Here is a 20,007-nt window from a genome sequence, read left to right as displayed (position 1 = left end):
CACGGTCCAGCACAGGCAGTACCAGCACAGCCCCAGCCATAATAGCAAACCAGGAACAGGCTTTGGGAGCCACTGAATCAGCAGCAGTGGGGACTGTGGCGGATTCCAGAGCTGTCAGACCACAGACAGTAATGGGTTCAAACAACTAATCAGAAGATTACAGGAGTCTCTGCTGGCACTGAGGCAGGGCTCTGTTGCTCTACCTATACTTGGATCTGGGTCTCTTTCTTGCATGGTAATCCCAGGGAGAGGAGGAGCACTAGCATAGCAGAGCTTGCAGATGAAGTGAAAGGGGACCCTAGTAAGAAAAAAGTGCTTTTGGGCACTCACAGAATAGAACACAGGCCAGGAGACTACTAAGCACCTCTCCTTAGAGAATACCACTTTGTAAGAAAACTTAAAGTAACTCTGAAAATAGCTACATGAAAGCCCTCAATTTTGGGACAGTGTACCCTCCACCCTGGAAGCAGAGCCCTACTTTAACAAGGTATTTAAAGTCAAGTAACAGGCTGAGAAAATAAGCAAACACTGAAAAAAAAAAACCTCTTGCTATAAAAAGTTACTGTGGTGACACGGAAAATCAAAAAAACACACTCAGAAAAAGACTGCAAAGTCAAAAATGTTACATCCAAAGCCTCCAAGAAAAATATGAATTGGTCTCAGGTCATGGAAGAGTTCAAAAAGGATTTTGAAAATCAAGTAAGACAGGAAGAGGAAAAATTGGAAAGAAAAATGAAAGTGATGCAAGAAAATCATGAAAAACAATTCAATAGCTTGGTAAAGGAGACACACACACACACACACACACACACACACACACACACTACTGAAGAAAATAACACCTTAAAAAATAGACTAGATCAAATGGCAAAAGAGTTCCAAAACAACAATTCTGCCTTACAAAGCAGAATTGGCCAAATGGAAATGGAGGTCCAAAAGCTCACTGAAGAAAATAATTCCTTAAAAATTATTAGCATGGAGTAAATGGAAGCTAATGATTTTATGGTAAATCATGAAATAAAAAAAATCAAAAGAATGAAAAAATAGAAGACAATGTGAAATATCTCATCGGAAAAAAATAGATTCAGAAGAGATAATTCAAAAATTATTAGACTACCTGAAAGCCATGATCAAAAAAAGAGCCTAGACATCATCTTTCACGAAAGTACAAAGGAAAACTGACCCCATATTCTAGAACCACAGAGTAAAAAATAAATTGAAAGAATCCACCAATCACCTCCTGAAAGAGATCCCAAAATGAAAACTGCCAGGAATATTATAGCCAAATTCCAGAGTTCCCAGTTCAAGGAGAAAATATTGCAAGCAGCCAGAAAGAAACAATTCAAATATCATGGAGCTACATTCAGGATAACACAAGATTTAGCAGTTTCTACACTGAAGTGTAAGAGGGATTGGAATATGATAGTCTGGAGGGAAAAGGATCTGGGATTACAACCAAGAATCACCTACCCAGCAAAACTGAGCATAATTTTTGAGGGAAAAAATGGTCATTCAATAAGACAGAGGACTTTCAAGCATTCTTCTTTTTTTTCTATTATCAATTAATTTACTTATTGTTAGTTTTCAACACTCACTTCCACAAGATTTTGAGTTCTAAATTTTCTCCCCATCTCTCTCCTCCCCCCACCCCAAAACATTGTGCATTCTGAATAGCCCTTTCCACAACCTGCCCTCCTTTCTATCACCTGCCTTTCCCTTATCCTCTTCCCTTTCTATTTTCCTGTAGGGCAGGAAAGATTTCTATACTCCATTGCCTGCATATCTTATTTCTCAGTTGCTTGTAAAAACAATTTTTAAAATTTGTTTTTAAAAAATTGAGTTCCAAATTCTTCCCCGCCCACCTTCATTGAGAAGGCAAGCAATTTGATAAAGATTACACATGTGTAGTCATGTAAAACCCTTCCATAATAGCCATGTTGTGGAAAAGTAACTATATTTCCCTTCATCCTATCTCACTGCTCCATTTTTTCTATTCTCTCCTTTGACCCTGTCCCTCCTCAAATGTATTTGCTTTTGATTACCTCCTTCCCCAATCTGCCTTCCCTTCAATAATCTCCCTTCTCCTATCCCTTCTCTTCCTACTTTCCTGAAGGGTAAGATAGATTTCCACACCCAGTTAAGTGTGTATGTCATTCCCTCCTTAAGCCAAATCCAATGAGAGTAAGGTTCACTCATTCCCTCTAACCTTGACCCTCTTCCCCTCCACTGTAAAAGCTTTTTCTTTCCTCTTTTATGTGAGATAATTTACCCCATTCTACCTCTCCCTTTCTCCTCCCACTACAATTTTCTCTCTCCTCTTAATTTTATTTTTTAGATATTGTCCCTTTATATTCAACTCACACTATGCCATATATATATATATATGTATATATATATATATACATATATGTATATATGTATATATATATATACATATATGTATGTATATATACACACACACACATATATATGTACATATATATATTTTCCCCCTCCAACTACCCTCATATTGACAAAGGTCTCATGAGTTACAAATATATTTCCATGTAGGAATGTAACAGGTCAACGTTAATAAGCTCCTTATGATTTATCTTTCCTGTTTACCTTGTCATGCTTCTCTCAAGTCTTGTATCTGAAAGTCAAATTTCTATTCAGCTCATGCATTTTCATCAAGAATGCTTGAAAGTCCTCTATTATACCAAATATCCATTTTCCCCTGAAGGATTATACTCATTTTTGCTGGGTAGGTGATTCCTCGTTTTAATCCTAGCTCCTTTGACCTCCAAAATATCATATTCTAAGGCCTCCAATCTCTCAATGTAGAAGCTGATAAATCTTATGTTATTCTGCTTGTGTTTCCATAATACTTGAATTGTTTCTTTCTGACTGCTTGCAATATTTCCTCCTTGACTTGGGAATTCTGGAATTTGGCTATAATATTCTTGGCAGTTTTCATTTCGGGATCTCTTTCAGGAGATGATTGGTGGATTCTTTCAAGTTTTATTTTACCCTCTAGTTCTAGAATATCAAGGCAGTTTTCCTTGATTTTTTTTTGTTAAGTGACTTGCCCAGGGTCACACAGCTAGTAATTGTTAAGTGTTTAAGCAGGGATTTGAACTCATGTCCTCCTGAATCTAGGGCTGGTGCTCTATCCACTGCACCACCTAGCTGCCCCTCTTTGATAATTTCTTGAAAGATGATTTCTAGGTTTTTTTTTTTATCATGGTTTTCAGGTATTCCAATAATTTTACCACTGCTGCCACTCCAGAGCTGAGCTGGGGCAAGGGCCAGACTGTGCTCCTTTCTCACCCAGGTAAACAGGAAAGAGAAATCATAAGGGACTTATTAAAGTTGAACTATTTGCATTCCTACTTGGAAAGGTGATATTTGTAACTCATGAGACCTTTCTCAGTATTAGGGTAGTTGGAGGGAATATATATAGACAGAGGGCACAGGGGTAATTTGACTATGAAGGAATGATATCTAAAATATAAAATTAAGAATGAGAGAGGAACGTCCTGGGAGAAAGAGAAAGGAAGAGGTAGAATGGAGTAAATTATAACACATAAAAGAGGTAAGAAAAAGCTTTTACAGTGGAAGGAAGAAGGAGAGCTGGGGGGAGGAGAACCTTACTCCCATCAGAATTGGCTCAAAGAGGGAATAACATACACAATAAATTGACTACAGAAATCTATTTTACCCTACAGGAAAGTAGGAGGGGAAAGGGATAAGAGAAGGGAATATGTGTGACAGAAGGAATGACAGATTGGTGGAGGTGGTAGTCAGAAGCTAAAAACTTTTGAGGAAGGACAAGGTGAAAGGAAAGAGAGAATAGAATAAATGTGGGGTAGGGGTAATAATGTGGAGGGAAATAGCGATAGTAACTGTGAAAAATATTTGAAGCAAATTTATTAGATAAAGGCCTCATTTCTCAAATATATAAAGAACTGAGTCAAATTTATGAAATATAAGAGCCATTCCTCTGTTGATAAGTGGTCAAAGGTTATGATCAGTTTTCAGATGAAGTAATCAAACTATCTATTGCTATATGATTGCAATATTGCTAACTCACTATTGATTGGAAAAATGCAAATTAAAACCATTCTGAGTTGCTACCTCATATCTATTAGGTTGGCTAATAGGACAGAAAAGGTAAAGGACAAATATTGGAGGGGATGTGGGAAAGATGAGACATTAATGCACTGTTGGTGGAGTTATGGATGAATTCGACCAATATATACAGTAATTTGGAGCTATGCCCAAAGGGCTATAAAATCATGCATATCCTTTCTCTTAGCAATTCCATTATTAGGTCTGTATCCAAAAAGAGATAAAAAAAAAAGGAAAAGGACCGATATGTACAAAAATATTTATAGCAGCTCATTTCTGGGGGCAAAGAATTAGGAATTGCAGAATGGCTAAACGAACTGTAGTATGTGATTATGATGGAATACTAATGTAGTCTAAGAAATGATGAGCAAAATGCTGTCAGAAAAACCTGGAAAGACTTGCACGGCCTGATTCAAAGTGAAATGCACTGTGTACAAAGTAACAGTATTGTAAGATGATAAGTTGTGAATGACTTAGCTATTCTCAGAAACATAATGATCCACGACAACTCTAAAGGACTTATGACGAAATGTGCTGTCAATCCCCAGAGAAAGAACTGATGGTGTTCTAAAATTAAGAATGAGAGAGGAATGTCCTGGGAGAAAGAAAAAGAGAGATGTAGAATTGGGTAAATTATAACACATAAAAGAGGTAAGAGGTGTTTTTTTAATACCGATTGAAGTATACTTGAAAAAGAAAAAGAAAGTTTAGTGTTTGGTATTCGTGGGTGTTTTTTAATAGATTATATGGATTAGAGCAGAAAGGCACATATTCCTACCCAGCTCCCATTTTACAGATGTTAAAACTGAGGTCTATGAAAGTTAATTGACTTTCTACATATTAAAAGTAAAATGTAGCAGAGCAAGGATTCAAACTCCTCTCTTCTGACTCCAAATAAGTTGTCCTTCCCACCAGGCAATACTACTCCATTTTAGAAGAAGTGGTTAATATGACTCCATTGAACTAAAGGCACATTTTTAAGGGCGTGTGTGTGTGCGTGTGTGTGTGTGTGTGTATAGTGTTTGAGCCCACAAATAAGTCATGTGTTTATCTGCTGAGTTCAGAGAAGCTCCTTATCAAATTATTCCAAGGGACAACGAATTTTTTTGGTTATAGTTACCCTTGGAGTATGTTTGGGGTGGAGATGATAGAGATGTATCTTCTTAGCATCTTATGGGCCACATTCAGACAGGATAATAGACAAACAAAATAGCAATGATATATGAAGAATAGAGCTGGAGTCAGAAAGATAAAGGTTAAAGTGCCACCTTGAATATTTAGTAGCTTGGCCCATGTACCCGAATTTCACTTTCCTCATCTATAAAATGGGCGTAATAATTTTAGCCTTGGCCTCATTGAATTCTTGTGAGACCCCAATAAGATAACACATCTAAAACACTTTGCAAACTTTAAAGGGCCAAATAAATGCAAGTTGTCTTTGTCCTGGAACTATTGAAGTAAAAATTAAGAGTTGTGAAGCTCAGGTCATGCGTAATGATTGAAGTAGAAGCTATTTGTAAGACTATTGATTCCTACACTTCCCAGCCATTTAACTATTCAAAATCAGTCCTTACAATTTATTAATTACTGTGCTTTAATCAGTTTTCACCTTCCAAAATTAACCCAATTTTTCTTATTTTCACCTGTGTCTGTCAAGTCTGTTTTAAAAAAGAGGAAAGGGAAGGGGGTAGATCAATGATTTATAAGACTTGTCATTTTAATTGTTAATGATTCTATTATCCTATTTCCTTTTGTCCTCACTAGCTTAACTGACCAGAACAGGAATTGTTAAGATCCCCAAACCTGACAAATTCCCACTTGTACATCAAATATTTGTAGTAGTCCCAATATTATGTGAGAGGAAGAGGCAGGAGATTAATCAACACAGGGATGTTCTGGTATCGGGTAATAGGTGAAAGTCTGCTTGTGCAAGTGGAAGGAAGCATCAGGAAATCTAGTAGTACATGTCAACTGAGCTCAGATAAGCAGGTGGTCATTTTTGGACGGTTTTGGCAGCACTGAGCATGAACTCCACCAATGGGTTTCTGGTTAGGGACAGAACTTCAGTTTCTGGAAAGAGTGGCAGAGTCAGGTAGGACCTTATTCTCACAACAACTAAGGCTTTGTGCAGAAGTATGAAAGCAAGAACTATGGCAAAAGTTAGATGATAGGTGAAAGAAAGAAGACATATATACAGAGATCAGGCAGCTTGATGGCACAACTATTGGGTCTGAAGTCAATCAATTAATATTTATTTATTAAGTGCCTACTATGAGACAAACACTATGCTAAGAAATGAAGTCAGGAAGATCTGCCTTCAAATTTAATCCCATACATTTACTATTTGTAGCAAGTTGAGTAATTAACTTATTCTCTGTTTGTCTCAATCTTTGCAATTGTAAAATGGGTATAATAACAGCACCTATCTCCCAGGGTTGTTGTGAGGACCAAATGGACATACTATTTATAAAGTGTGTAGCACACTGCTTGTCACACAGTAGAACAATAGAAATGCTAGCTTACATGCTGATGGTGACAATGATGATGATGAAAGATAGATTTATGGATGGATGGATGGATGGATGGATGGATGGATGGATGGATGGATGGATGAATGGATGATAAATAGGGACTTAGTTCCTGCATTTGTAGGGGAGAAGTTGGAAGGGGTGATAAAATGGAGCGCCATTGGAAACAATTTACTAGACTGTGGATGCAAGGTTAAAAAAGAAGCAGAGGCAAATCTGATTCACTTCTCAGCTCCAGAGTTACTAGGCATGGGTTTCTTGCCTAATGACAGTACTGGTCCTAGAGTTAAAGCTGGAGCTGACCATCCAGTTATTGGTTAAGTTTTGCAAACTATTAGGATTGAACATGTACAAAGGAAGTGGATCTTTACAAAAGCACCTGTTTTTCTCTAAGATTAGATAAATGAAGGAATATCATTGGAGAGAATTAGGTACGACAGTAGATACAACTCTGGAGCTGGAATCAGGACCTGAGTTCAATTCAGCCTCAGAAGTTACTAGTTACATTTACTTACATGTTGCCTAACCTCTGCTTTAGTTTCATCAGATGTACAATTGGTATAAAAATAAAATCTACCCCCCAAATTGTTATGAGGAGCAAATGAGATAATTGTAAACTGCTTAGTGTAATGCCTGGTACATAATAAGTACTTAATCAATCCTTATTCCTCCCCCACTTTCATGTCAGTGAAGTAACACCTACCTAGCTTTGTCTCTGTTCTGTTCAAGCACTGTCAATGGTTTGAATAAAGGTAATAGATGTCATATCTGACCAAATGTAGAGGCGTAATGAATTTGGGAAGGAGCATTTCCTATCAAATTGGTTTAAAAAAAAATTGGTTTTCAAAAAATGTTTATGACATCCTAAAATTTAGACTGAATATATTTAGACTTGTAGGCTGCTAAATTTGTATATAGGTTTCCCCAAGATATGTTCCCAAGGTTTGAGGTCAGTTCTGGGTTACTTCTGCTCAAAATGATGCAAACCACTGTAATATGTTTACTTTTACTTCTCAGCTAGATGACCTAATTGGTTTAAAATTAAGTCATTTACAAAATGAGATTATAGAAAAAAAAACCTTTTCACAAAATAAGAAGCACACAAATGGGGGTATATGTGTCTGAGGAATTTGTGTTGAGAGGTGCACATGAACAGAACACATGCGGGCAGAGCATATATGCAGAAGGTCATACCTGTAAGATAGTTTTGTTAAACATGTGGAGAGACATCCATGTAGGCAAATTTGTGGACAGGGCATATTCACACAGAAGTAATTCAAATTTCTAAGGCAATAGGGTCAAGGATATCTTCTGGTGGTCATCACAGTGCTCCTGCATGAGGTGATCCAAGTTGTTATATACAGGTTCTCCCCTGATGTCTCATGATGTACCATTTCTTCAAGGCAATCAAGTGTATCATGTGTTTCTACCTATTAGTCTTTCTAGGGTCATGGTTGGATAGTTCTCTGTTGCTCCCATAGTCACTGTTATTTGCTGCTTTGTATGGTTCCCTGGAATAAAATGCTGTGGAGGTCGTATCTGCTTCCAGTTTCTAGCTCTTGCTGGATTCCCCAGCTGAGACGATTCCTCTTTCCCGTAATTGGGAGAAAGAGCTTGACATCTCCTTTAGCTTGAAGCTCAAAAGTTTAAAATACAATGCTTTTAGAAAAGGAGAGCCCTTAACTTACTCAGTGACTAGTCTCAGGGGAAGAAAACCCCCCAGCAGTTTTGCTTTTCTACTCCTAAATTTTTATAATTTTACCCTGAAAGAGAAAGGCAAAAGCACAACCAAGAAAAACTTGTTGGCTTAATGGTTTCGATAAGCTTTAAATCTCTCTCTCTCTCTCTCTCTCTCTCTCTCTCTCTCTCTCTCTCTCTCTCTCTCTCCCTCTCTCTCTCCTCTCTCTCCTCCTCTCTCTCTCTCTCTCTCTCTTCTCTCTCTCTCTCTCTCTCCCTCTCTCCTCTCCCTCTCCCCTCTCCCTCTCCCTCTCTCTCCCTCTCTCTCTCTCTCCCTCTCTCTCCCTCTCTCCCTCTCCTCTCCCTCTCCCTCTCCCCTCTCTCTCTCTCTCCCTCCTCTCTCCCTCTCTCCCTCTCCTTCTCTCCCTCTCCCTCTCTCCCTCTCCTCTCTCCCTCTCCCTCTCCCTCTCCTCTCCTCTCTCTCTCTCTCTCTCTCTTCTCCCTCTTCTCCTCTCCTCTCTCCTCTCCCTCTTCCCTCTCCCTCTCTTCTCTTCTCCTCTCCCTCTCTCTCTCTCTCTCTCTCTCTCCCTCTCTCCTCTCTCTCCTCTCTCTCTCCTCTCTCTCTCTCTCTCTCTCTCTCTCTCTTCTCTCTCTCTCTCTCTCTCTCTCTCCCTCTCTCTCTCTCTCTCTCTCTCTCTCTCTCTCTCTCTCTCTCTCTCTGATCAAATGAAGGGTTGCTGTCACAAATCTCAATCTTATTTACTTAAACCAAGCTACTCAACATCATTTTAGAGACTACCCTTCCTACAACCTGCCAAGGAATCTCTGGGTCTAAGGACCCCCATTTTTCTCCCCCTTAAGATTTTTATCAACAATACAAATGAATTGTTAGGAAATGAGCAAAAGAACCAGACCACTAAGTGGATCTACTTTAATTCATCACTTTGTCCTAGTTTTCTGCTGTTATTATGTATATGTGGCTGACATCAAAATTCTTCAGTTTGAGCCTGGCCTTAAGCATTGTGGTGAAATTTCAATGAATAAAATGTAAAGTTCTATGCTTTATTCAAAGAATAAACTGCACAAGTATAGAATTGGGGTGGCCATAATTTATTTGATAAAGATCCTGGTGGTTTACTGACTGGCAAACTCAATATGATTTGACAGTTATGGATAAACAGGAGACTGATATCTTAGAATTCAATTAAAAAAACACATAATATCTAGAAGGAGTAAGGTGGATGACCTACCGTATTCTGTAAACACAACTGAAGGCCTGTACTCAGATCTGAGCACTAAATTGCATGAAGGACATTGACAAGCTCCAGGAAGGGAGGGTAGATAGAACAACAAGAGGGTATAAATCTATGTTAAATAAGCATTGGTTGAAGGAACCAAAGATGTTTAACTTTAGAAGATAAGACATAATGAGGACATCATAGTTGTTTTTAAAGTAGTTAATGATCTGTCATATGGGAAAGGAATTAGACTTGTTCAGCTTAGCTTCAGAGTAAACAACTAGGAATAAAGAGAGAAAGCTGCAGAGAGACTGATTTCAGTTGGAAAAAATATATATATAGTCAATGATTATAACACTACAAAAGTAGCACGACCTCTAGCAAGAGGAAATGAGTTTCCTGTCAAATAGACGATTCATGACCATATTAGGGTGATACAGGAGATATGTCTGATCTTGATGACTATGAGTTCCAATCAACTCAGATTCTATGATTTTGTAAAATGAATCTCCTCTTTCTCAAAAGTAAAGAAATAGTCTGTCATAGAACATATTGCCTTTTGTGAATTTGGTGACTGAGTTGCTTGTCAGGTTGAAAATCTAAATGAGTATGGTATATGAAACAGTTCAGTATTTTTGACAGCCTTGTGGACTTGAAGCCTGGAGACACTAGGGTTGCAATTTTGCCTGTGATACTTACTAGCTGTGTGACCCCAGGGAAGTTATTTAATATCTCTGAGATGCAATTTCTTCATCTATAAACTGAGGGTATAAATACCTGTACTGCCTTCCTCACAGAGTTATTATCTAACACTAGAACAAAGTACGTCAACTGACACAAACGCTTTATTATAATTTTACTTTAAAACAAAATGTTTCATCTTATCTCTATTTTTGAAATAACATTCTTCATCCTATCTCTATTTTCTTTTCCTTATGGCTAAAAATATGCACTGTGTCAACTGACATATCTTGGTCATTTGAGGTATTCTTAAATTTTGTCCTTCTGCGTCTGTAAATGCTATGAAAACCTTAAAGTGCTCCTAAAGTATGAGCTGTTCTTATACTAGGGGAAAACTAATAAAATTGAATTTAATCACAATTTGAATCCCCTATAGATTTGGGCAAAAAAGAAAGAGGGAGGGATTAAATGAATGACTAAAAGCCTACCACAAAGCAGGAGCATCACTAAATAAGCTAAGTTGTTGAGTGATGACCATGTACTAAAAAGAAAGGAGATAAAAAATGACTTGATAAAGTCCTAGGGAGGAATTTTACCCAAATGTTCGATATCTTTTTTTTTCTTCTAAAATCTATTGTTCCCCTCTACTTCAGTCATAGTTTGCTATGAGTTTGACTCCTAAGATATATTTCAGGCCAAACTTCCCCCATAGACCATAGATTTCAGACCATAGATTTCCCCCAAAAGGTCACGATATTTTGACAGAAACCTGAATTGCTCTTTACCACTAAAAGCGGGTTGAGTGTGACTGTAGTTCTCTATTCCTTTAGGCTTTTGGGTGGAAATTGGAGTGGGCAGATCTCAATATGCACTGAAAATTAATGTTCAGTAACACAATTCGTTAAGGTGCATCTTAAAAATCAATTCAATTTGTCAAAATTATTATTCTGAGCCATTTAAGTAGTTCCGAGTATTATAGGTAACCCTATTTCTTCAAAATTAACTTTCATAATTTAAGCATAGATTTCCTTGGGATTGGCATAGTATAAACATATTTCATCTCTTATTTATGCCACCTTCTCACCATCAGTGTCCCTCTTCTTCATAGTTGTCTTCCTAATGTACGTTTATGATCATAATAATTTCCTCCCTAGACATTGTCTACAGAATAAAATCTAAACTCTTTAATATGACTTTCAAGGTCCTTTTAGATTTGTTATTAATCTTTCTATTCAGCCTTATCTCACTTTCCTAACTTTCATGCTTATGCCCCAATAATTCAAAAGGTCTTAAATATCATCAATGAGAACACTTAATAAGTAATTTTTCATTCAATAATTCATGTTTTCCACAGACACAGACATAATTTCCTAATGCTTTAATAGATGACTTCATGAGTACTATAAAAAAAAGTAAAAATGACAAAATAGCTTACCTTCTTCAAACTTTGTCACACTACTTTGTGCCCAAATATGGGAGATTTTCTAGTTTGCTTGGATCTGACAAAGCTTGTTGTCCTCTGGAATAGCCATTGATAAATCAGAGTGAATTCTAAGCCATCATAAGTCATGAAGAATCTAATTTGTTCTAGTTAAATTGTATCAATTGCTATTTAACCTGTCACATGAGCAAGAGCATGGTATCAGAGTCCAGCATTCTCTATTATTTCTTTTTTTGCCCTCAGTTTGGTGCACTCATTCCACCTATACTTACACTGGAAGCGGACTTCAGGTTGTTCCCCTAAGAGATAGACAGGCTGCTACAACTAATTTTCTGTCCTAGAGATGAACATTGTAGAAAGGAGACCATACACATACAAACAATGCCTTTACCTCCTGAACCCAATGAATACCTGTTTCTCATTTAATCTAAGCAGCCAGAATGAACCACTTGCTCCATAAAGCAAAAATAATTATAAAATAACATAATAGCATAGCCCAAACTCTGTGTAACACTTCCTCACCAAAGCATACTGTGACCATGGGGAAAAGTGAGCACAAAATCACAGAAAGCAACATGAAAAATATTAATAGGAAATCCAAGGGTCTGAGGAACCCATAACTCTGGACTATAGTTTGAATGTAATTGATATCTTTAGGGAAATGTCTGACCCGTGTATTACTTGCTAAAAGAGACCACTACTCTTTTGGGCCTCTTTACTCCCCTGATGTCTTCTGACTCTCTCAGGATACTGCCACACTGTCATACTTTTTTTTTTTTTTTAAGGAAACATCACTCTCATGCTTGGGATATGCACAATACCTCATGCCTGTCCCCTTGGCTAGGTATTAAGATAGTGGTATACTTTTTCAGTGAAAAATAGTTACCTTAAGTTCCTTCAAAACCATTCAGTTCTGATCTATGGCTATGGCTAGGCTTACTCCCTCTCAAGACATAGAGGTCAGCAAAGGATGATAACCATAAGCAAGTGTCTGAAAAGATTCCTTACTCTTAAGGCACTAGAGAGCATTACAGCCTTCATCAAACAACTATTCCAATGGCAGAGTAGTCTATTTTCTCTAATAAGCTGATTCCCTCCAACCAGAGCTTTCCCCAATCAGACCAGTTCCCCACATCAACTGCATATCCTATCTGTCTCTCATCAGCTGTTACTAGCTGGGCTATAATTCTCACATCCCTCATATTCTCAATTCCATTAGCTTCTGGCTTTTTACATTTCATTTTCTATAAGTAGCTTCTCTCATAGGTTCCTACCATCTGTTTCCTTGGCTTCTTTAACACACTCCTGACAAATCAAAGCCTCCTCGTGTGTAGTGACCCATCTTTATTTTGTGTCAAGAAACCTAAGATCCACGTTTCTCACATTAATGATACAGATATTTACTAAACAATTGTCTAATTGTCCCCAAAGTGTTCAATGATTCAGTTTCACAGCCACATACTTCGTAGGCCTAAAAACATACATGTCAAACTTAGCTTCTAGGAAACAATGCACTTCAGTCATATTTGCTTTCAGTAAATAAGACACTCCGGGCCCAAAGAAGCTTTTTTTTCTTTAAAGTCCTCACAGTAATTTTACTTGACATTTTATCTCAGGTTCTCTGAACTGCCTGTCTCTTTGAACAAATGTTAAGAAGCTGCTTTTTTTCAGCGGTTCACATAAACATACTTCGTTTCTGCTTCTTCCTATAAATTAAATCCCTAAATATGAAAGGTTCATCACCTTACACCTGAATATACCCTGTGTCTCCTCAATACTCAGTCTTTAATTCTTGCTCTTCCCTCTATTTAAAATGATCTTCCTTACCATTTCTAATTATTGAAATCCTATCCATCCTCCAACTCTTGGCTCAACTCAATTACTCCCTCCTCCATGAAGACTGTCTTGATTTTCCTAGTCAGGCATCACAGTGGAGATTCCTTTTGTACATAGGTTGGTCCAAAAGGATGCTGAAATTCCTTCCAACTCTTTAATCCTGAAATTATGTTATCATCCCAGATTTATATTCCCATAGCACCTTATTTATACCTTAGTTCATTTTGTTCCTTTCTACAATTACTATATATCATTTGTGTGCATATCTGATTTCTCATATTAGACTCTAAGCTTATAGATGACAACGATCATGTCTTATTCATATTTGGAATTTTTTGCATTTTTTGCAAATTTGCATTTTTCCCTGAACACAAATACATATAGTATTATTACTTTACAGGGTCTTTATGAGAAGCAAATGAGATAATTAATACAAACATTTTTGGAAACCTTAAGGTACTATATAAACCAGTTATTATTGCCATTGGAGTTATTGTTCATAGATCATTTTTGGACATTTTTGGAATGGACTTTAAAAGTCCCTGAGTTTACCCCTTCATTTATTTTATAGGTGAGAAATTGAGACATGCAGGGAAGTTATTGCCCAGAGTCACACGCCCAGTGTCTGAAGAGGAATTTGAATCTGGAGTATTCTAATTCAGTAATCAGTCTTTTTGACTCTATGTGACCCCATGAACTTTGTCTCTGGGGTTTTCTTGGCAAAGATACTGGAATGGTTTCCCATTTCCTTTTCCACTGTGTCCCCATTTTGCAGATGAGAAAATGAGGCAAATAAGGGTTAAATTACTTGCCCAGAGTCACACAGCTGGTAAGTGTAGGAGGTCATATTTTTAATTCAGTTCTTCCTGACACCAGTCCTGGTGCTCTGACCACTGCACCACTTAGCTGCCCCTACTAGGCTGCTATGATATTTTTTAAAAGTCTTATAACCCTGTCCAAAAAGGACATGAGGTTATTCCATTAGGACTTGTTCTTGATGAAGATATATTGGCTCTTTATAGTTTTACTGCTTCCTTTTTCTGGAAGTTTAATAATTACTCATTTCATTCAAATAATATATGGCAGATATTTTGTCAAAAATCAAAGCCAAGACACTGAGAATGATTATCTCTCTTATATTAATATTATATTATATTATATCTCATATATTAAGATTAATATTGAATTAAGATTAAGTTCCCCCCCCCTTTCTGTTTTCTCATCTGGAAATCAGCCCCTTGTAGATTATTCAGTCAACATCTGAATAATATTGCTGATAATGAGATTAGATTAACTCTCTCCTCAATCTTGTTCAGACCCTAACCAAGTGAGGAAGATTAGTTCTTATTAAAGAGAAAAAATAATTTATTATAGATGAATTGCAGTTCATTTTGCTCTACTCAGGCTTGAGTTGGTAGGTAGATCCTTTGTTTAGATTGCCCTGGGGCTGTGGTTGGTCTGGGTACAGATAAGTAATAGTGACATAATCAAAGTCATTTCCCCAGCCCCTTATTAGAATAGGTCAACCTCTTATGACAACATTCATTCTCTCATTAATTGTTAACCAATCAGAGTTGATTGCCATCTATCTGGAATACCCACTCTTCCAAAGACATATAAGCTTCAATAGGCTGCCATGATCCATCTTTGGTTCACAAGAGACAACCAAATGGCCTTCCTTTTATTAACCATTTGCTAGCCAAAATCAATAAAATGATTAATTGCCCAGAAATTATTTCTTGAACTTTTTATGTCACATCACAGATATATAGCTTGCAGATTTTATTTTCTGTTTTAGAAATGGGATAAAACAAGCTATTCTTTAGCTCTTCTATTTTTCTGGACTATATTTTAACAATCACTGCCCTCTGGACCTTTAGCCTACTGATTTGAATTCATCAAGGCTACTAATAGTCTCTTACTTAGTTATTATCTTCCCACTTTTCTTGGGCAATAACAATTATATGATTTTTTTTTATTCTGTTTCTTCCAGTCAAAATATTATTCTCCATGGCCTGGAAAATAGATAAAAGATTGGAGGTGTTCACTGTTCAGCTTGGTCTTCTTGCCTTCATCTATTATCATCATCAAACTTACTCCAAGTAGAACAATTTTCTCTCACTTTTGGTCCCTCATTTCTTATATAGGTATTTTTTTAATATTTTGCTTCACACTTCATACAAACCATAGTTTATTTTGAGTTTGTGAACTCCTGACACTACTGTTATAGGACTATGTTAAAGTCAACTCAATAAGCATTTATCATGTATCAAAGACAGGCAAAAAACAGTCCCAGCTTTCAAGGAACTCACAGTATAATGGAGAAGATAACATTCAAGCAACTATAGGCAAAGAAGATATGTCTATCTATCTGTCATATATATATATATATATATATATATATATATATATATATATAGATAGATAGATAGATAGATAGATATCTATATATATATATATATATCTCACACACATGCACACACACACACATGCATACACACACACATGCACGTGCGCACGCACACACACACACACACACACACACACACACACATAGAGAGAGACAGAGACAGAGACAGAGACAGAGAAAGAGACAGAGAGAAACAGAGAGACGGGCAGAGACAGAGGGATAGAGACACAGAGAGACAGACAGAGAGATCTCCAGCAATGGACAGACAATTTAATGGTTATGTCTTGTATGAAAGTCTGTAAAGAGCGGCTTTTGTGGATGTATTGGTGGAAGAGGGGGGAGGAGGGAGAGGACACAAATTGAGAAGTTATGAGGAAGTGAATTTTCAAATTTGCCCTCTCCTCTCCACTACTTCTCTTCTTTTTGCCTGTTTTCCATATGTTACCTGGAGATGGAAACTTGAAGAGTAAACTGAGCTGATGATTTCTGCCCAAACTTCTATCTTATTCACTATCTCAATCTTTCTTCTTTTCATATCCCACAATCCCAATAAAGTGGGATTTGGGGGTCTCTTCTTCAGAAGGGACCATTGTCCATATGAAATCTGCTATCATATAAGGAAGGTGGTGAAATGCAAAGAGTGATAGATTTTAGAGTGAGGAACTGTGATCAGATCCTCTCTGACACTTTATTTTTGGCACTTGCAAGACACAAATCTCTCTGGGATTCAGTTTTCTCATCTATAAAATGAAGGGGTTGGTCTGGATAACCTCTAATTCTCTTACAAAGCTGATTCAGATTCCATAATGACTGAAAATTTGAAAATTATTTGTAGCAGAAAAATGTACTGAGTGAGAAAGGGACATTTTATGTATTTGGGGGAGAATTCAGTGAAGAAAAAGATATTTTAATGATAGATCATTGGGGCACAGGATATATTAGAAAGCGAACTGTATTTTGAAACAAAATAACTGTATTCTCCGTCAGCCAGTGTTACTTATTAAGTTCCTAATGTGATTCAGGCACTGTGCTAAGGCCTAGCCATATAAAAAGAGGCAAAAGACAGTCCTTGCCCACAAGGAGTTCACAAACTGACAGAGATACACCAAGCAAAAAATATATAGACAAACAAGCTACATAGAAGATAAATAGGAAATTTTTTTTAAAAGAAAAGTAATAGAATTAAGTGGAGTTAGGAAAGGTTTCCTGTATGAGATTATTTATTTGTTTGTTTTTTGGTGGGGCAGACTTTAAGGAAGCCAAAGAAGCGAGTAGGTAGATATGATGAGGGAGAGCTTCTAGGCATTGAGGGACAATTAGAGAAAATACCTGGATCCAAGAGATGGAGTACTTTTTTTTTTTTAACAGCAAGGAAACAATTGGATCAAAGAGAAAACAACAGCAAGAAGATTCAAGATGAATATAAAGGGTTGTGTGTGTGTGTGTGTGTGTGTAAGTGTATTTATATATGTGCACAAGGGGGAATGGAAGAGTAGGTTATGAAATCTTTTGAACACCAAACAAAGGATTTTGGCCCATGATAAGAGTTTATTGATTAAGTGTGTGACATGGTCAGACATGGACTTTAGGAAAATCACTTTAGGAGCTAAATGGAACATGAATTGGAGTGGGGAAAGACTTGAACCAGAGAGAATTACCATTACACTATCACAATACTACAGGTATGAGGAGGTGAAGGCATGCACAATTAAGGTGGCAATGTCAGAGGGATATTTGAGAGATGTTACAAAGGTGAAATTGACAGGTCATGGAAACAGATCAGATATGGTGGAGCTTGGGGGAGAAATAATGAGGAATTAAGGATAATATTTAGGATGTAAGATTAAGGTACTAGGAAGATGCTGTTGCCCTATGTAGTAATAGGAAAGTTAGGAAGTGGGGAGGGTTTTTTGGTTAAAAGATAATGAATTATGTGTTGGACATGTTGAATTTAAGATGTCTATTCTACATCCAGTTGCAGATTACTGAAAAGCAGTTAGAGATGTGAAATTGGAGGTTTGAGCCAAACACAGTGGATCTGAGAATCATTAACATAGAAATTGTAATTAGCTGAGTTAATGAAATCACTGTGTGAAGTAGTATAGAAGAAGAGAAAATGGCCCAGGATAGAACCCTGAGTGATATCTATGGTTAGAGGGTATGGACTAGACGAGGTTCCATCAAAAGAGACTCAGGGTGGCAGCTAGATGGTGCAATGGATACAGCACCAGCTCTGGAGTCAGTAGGACCTGAGTTCAAATCCAGTCTCAGATACATAATACTCACCAGCTGTGTGACTCTGGGCAAGTCACTTAACCCCAAATGCCTCACCAAAAAGAGAGAGAGAGAGAGAGAGAGACAGAGAGAGAGACAGAGACAGAGAGAGAGAGAGAGAGACTCAGAAAGAGTGGTCAGATAGGTAAGAGGAGAAACAAGAGTGAGTGGTTGCACAAAAATTCTAGAGAAATGAATCAAGAAGAATGATCAATAGTGTCAAAGGCTGCAGAGAGGTCAAGATGAATGAAGTTTGAGAAAGGGCCTTTGTATTCAGCAATAAGATCATTGGTAACTTTGGAGACAGCAGTTTCTATAGAAAGATAAGGAGTCTCACTGTAATTTTATATTTATAATCTTGTGACGTTTGGTTTGTCAAATATAGAGCTGAGTTTATTAATTTTTATTGCAATATATTATAAGATCATATGTTGTTAAACCTTTATTTTATGTCATGGATCCCGTTTGGTAATCTAGTGAAACCTATGGATCCTTCTCAGAATAGTGATTTATAAAATGATAAAGTAACATATAGAATAACTAAGTTTATATTGGGTACTGAAAATAATAATGGTTTTTTTTCCATCTAAGTACATAGATCCCCCTGAAATCTAGCCAAGTAACCCAGGTTATGTAACTTTGGTCTAGATGAGTTCTGAAAGTCCTTTCAACCTTTGATCTCAGTCTATGAAATAAATGGTATTGAAAAAATAATTCCTTTATTATGGCAGGAAAAATACATTGTTATGCATACCCTATTTGGCAATATTTTATTTGATTAATACTTATAAGTCAAAATGAGAAAGAAAATGAATCAATGTTGGATCTGAAATAGAGATAGCATTACAGAGTATTTTTGCCACAATTATGGATTAAATGAAATTAGTACCCTCCTTACAACTTATTCTTTGGGGGAACATACATTACTACAGATATGAAAGAGATACAGAAACATGCAAAAAGTAAAAATTTCTTATAGTTTTTCCTTTTCTGTACTAAAGATATACTTATTAATTTTATCAAATAGTATATACACACACACATACATATACCTTCCCACTCAAAAAACTTCATGATTTGGGAGAAAAAAGCCTACACTTTTACTCTCTAATAAGTGGAACAATTAAAAAAAATTACACCCACATGTACATACATACATACATACATACATACACACATACATATTTCATTTCTAGAAGAATTCTTCAAACCAGATGGCTGGTCTTAATTAATTCTTATCACAGAGACATCTTTGTCATAAACTATTTTTCACAGATGAACAGGATTATGTAAGTGCTTTTGTTTACTGAATTACTAAAAGAATGGCTTTTCACAAGGGAAGCAGTCACTGTAATTTTCTCTTTTATTATTCAAACTGCCTTGGCACTTAAAAGCAATTACAATATTTCAGCTACTGTGCCTCCACCAAAGTATAGGACTTTTTCTTTCTTTTAAATGCTTATGTTTCAGAAAGATGGAATTTTCAACACTTTTATGAATGTGGTATTTGGTTTCAAAATAAATATTGCAACGGACTTTTTAAGTTCTCCATCTGTTTACTCAGAACTTTTATTCAATATCAAAGGACTCTATTATGGACTTTGTCTGTACTCCAATAGGATAGGCCAGGCAAACAGGTAGGGCAAAAGTCCAGGCACTTTTGAAAACAATACAAAAAAGCTAATATATAATTCACAAACAATTGTGGCACACAATGCCTAAAATAGGGCTGTTATGGAAAAGTTTTGATAAATGGCTATATAATTATACTACAGTACTTTGGAATTTGGTTGCAAGAAGGATAGTCTTTTT

Source organism: Phascolarctos cinereus, unplaced genomic scaffold, assembly GCF_003287225.1.
Source record: "Phascolarctos cinereus isolate Bilbo 61053 unplaced genomic scaffold, phaCin_HiC Scaffold_2;HRSCAF=192, whole genome shotgun sequence".
In the NCBI taxonomy this organism is placed as follows: Eukaryota; Metazoa; Chordata; class Mammalia; order Diprotodontia; family Phascolarctidae; genus Phascolarctos; species Phascolarctos cinereus.
This window is presented reverse-complemented; position numbering follows the sequence as displayed.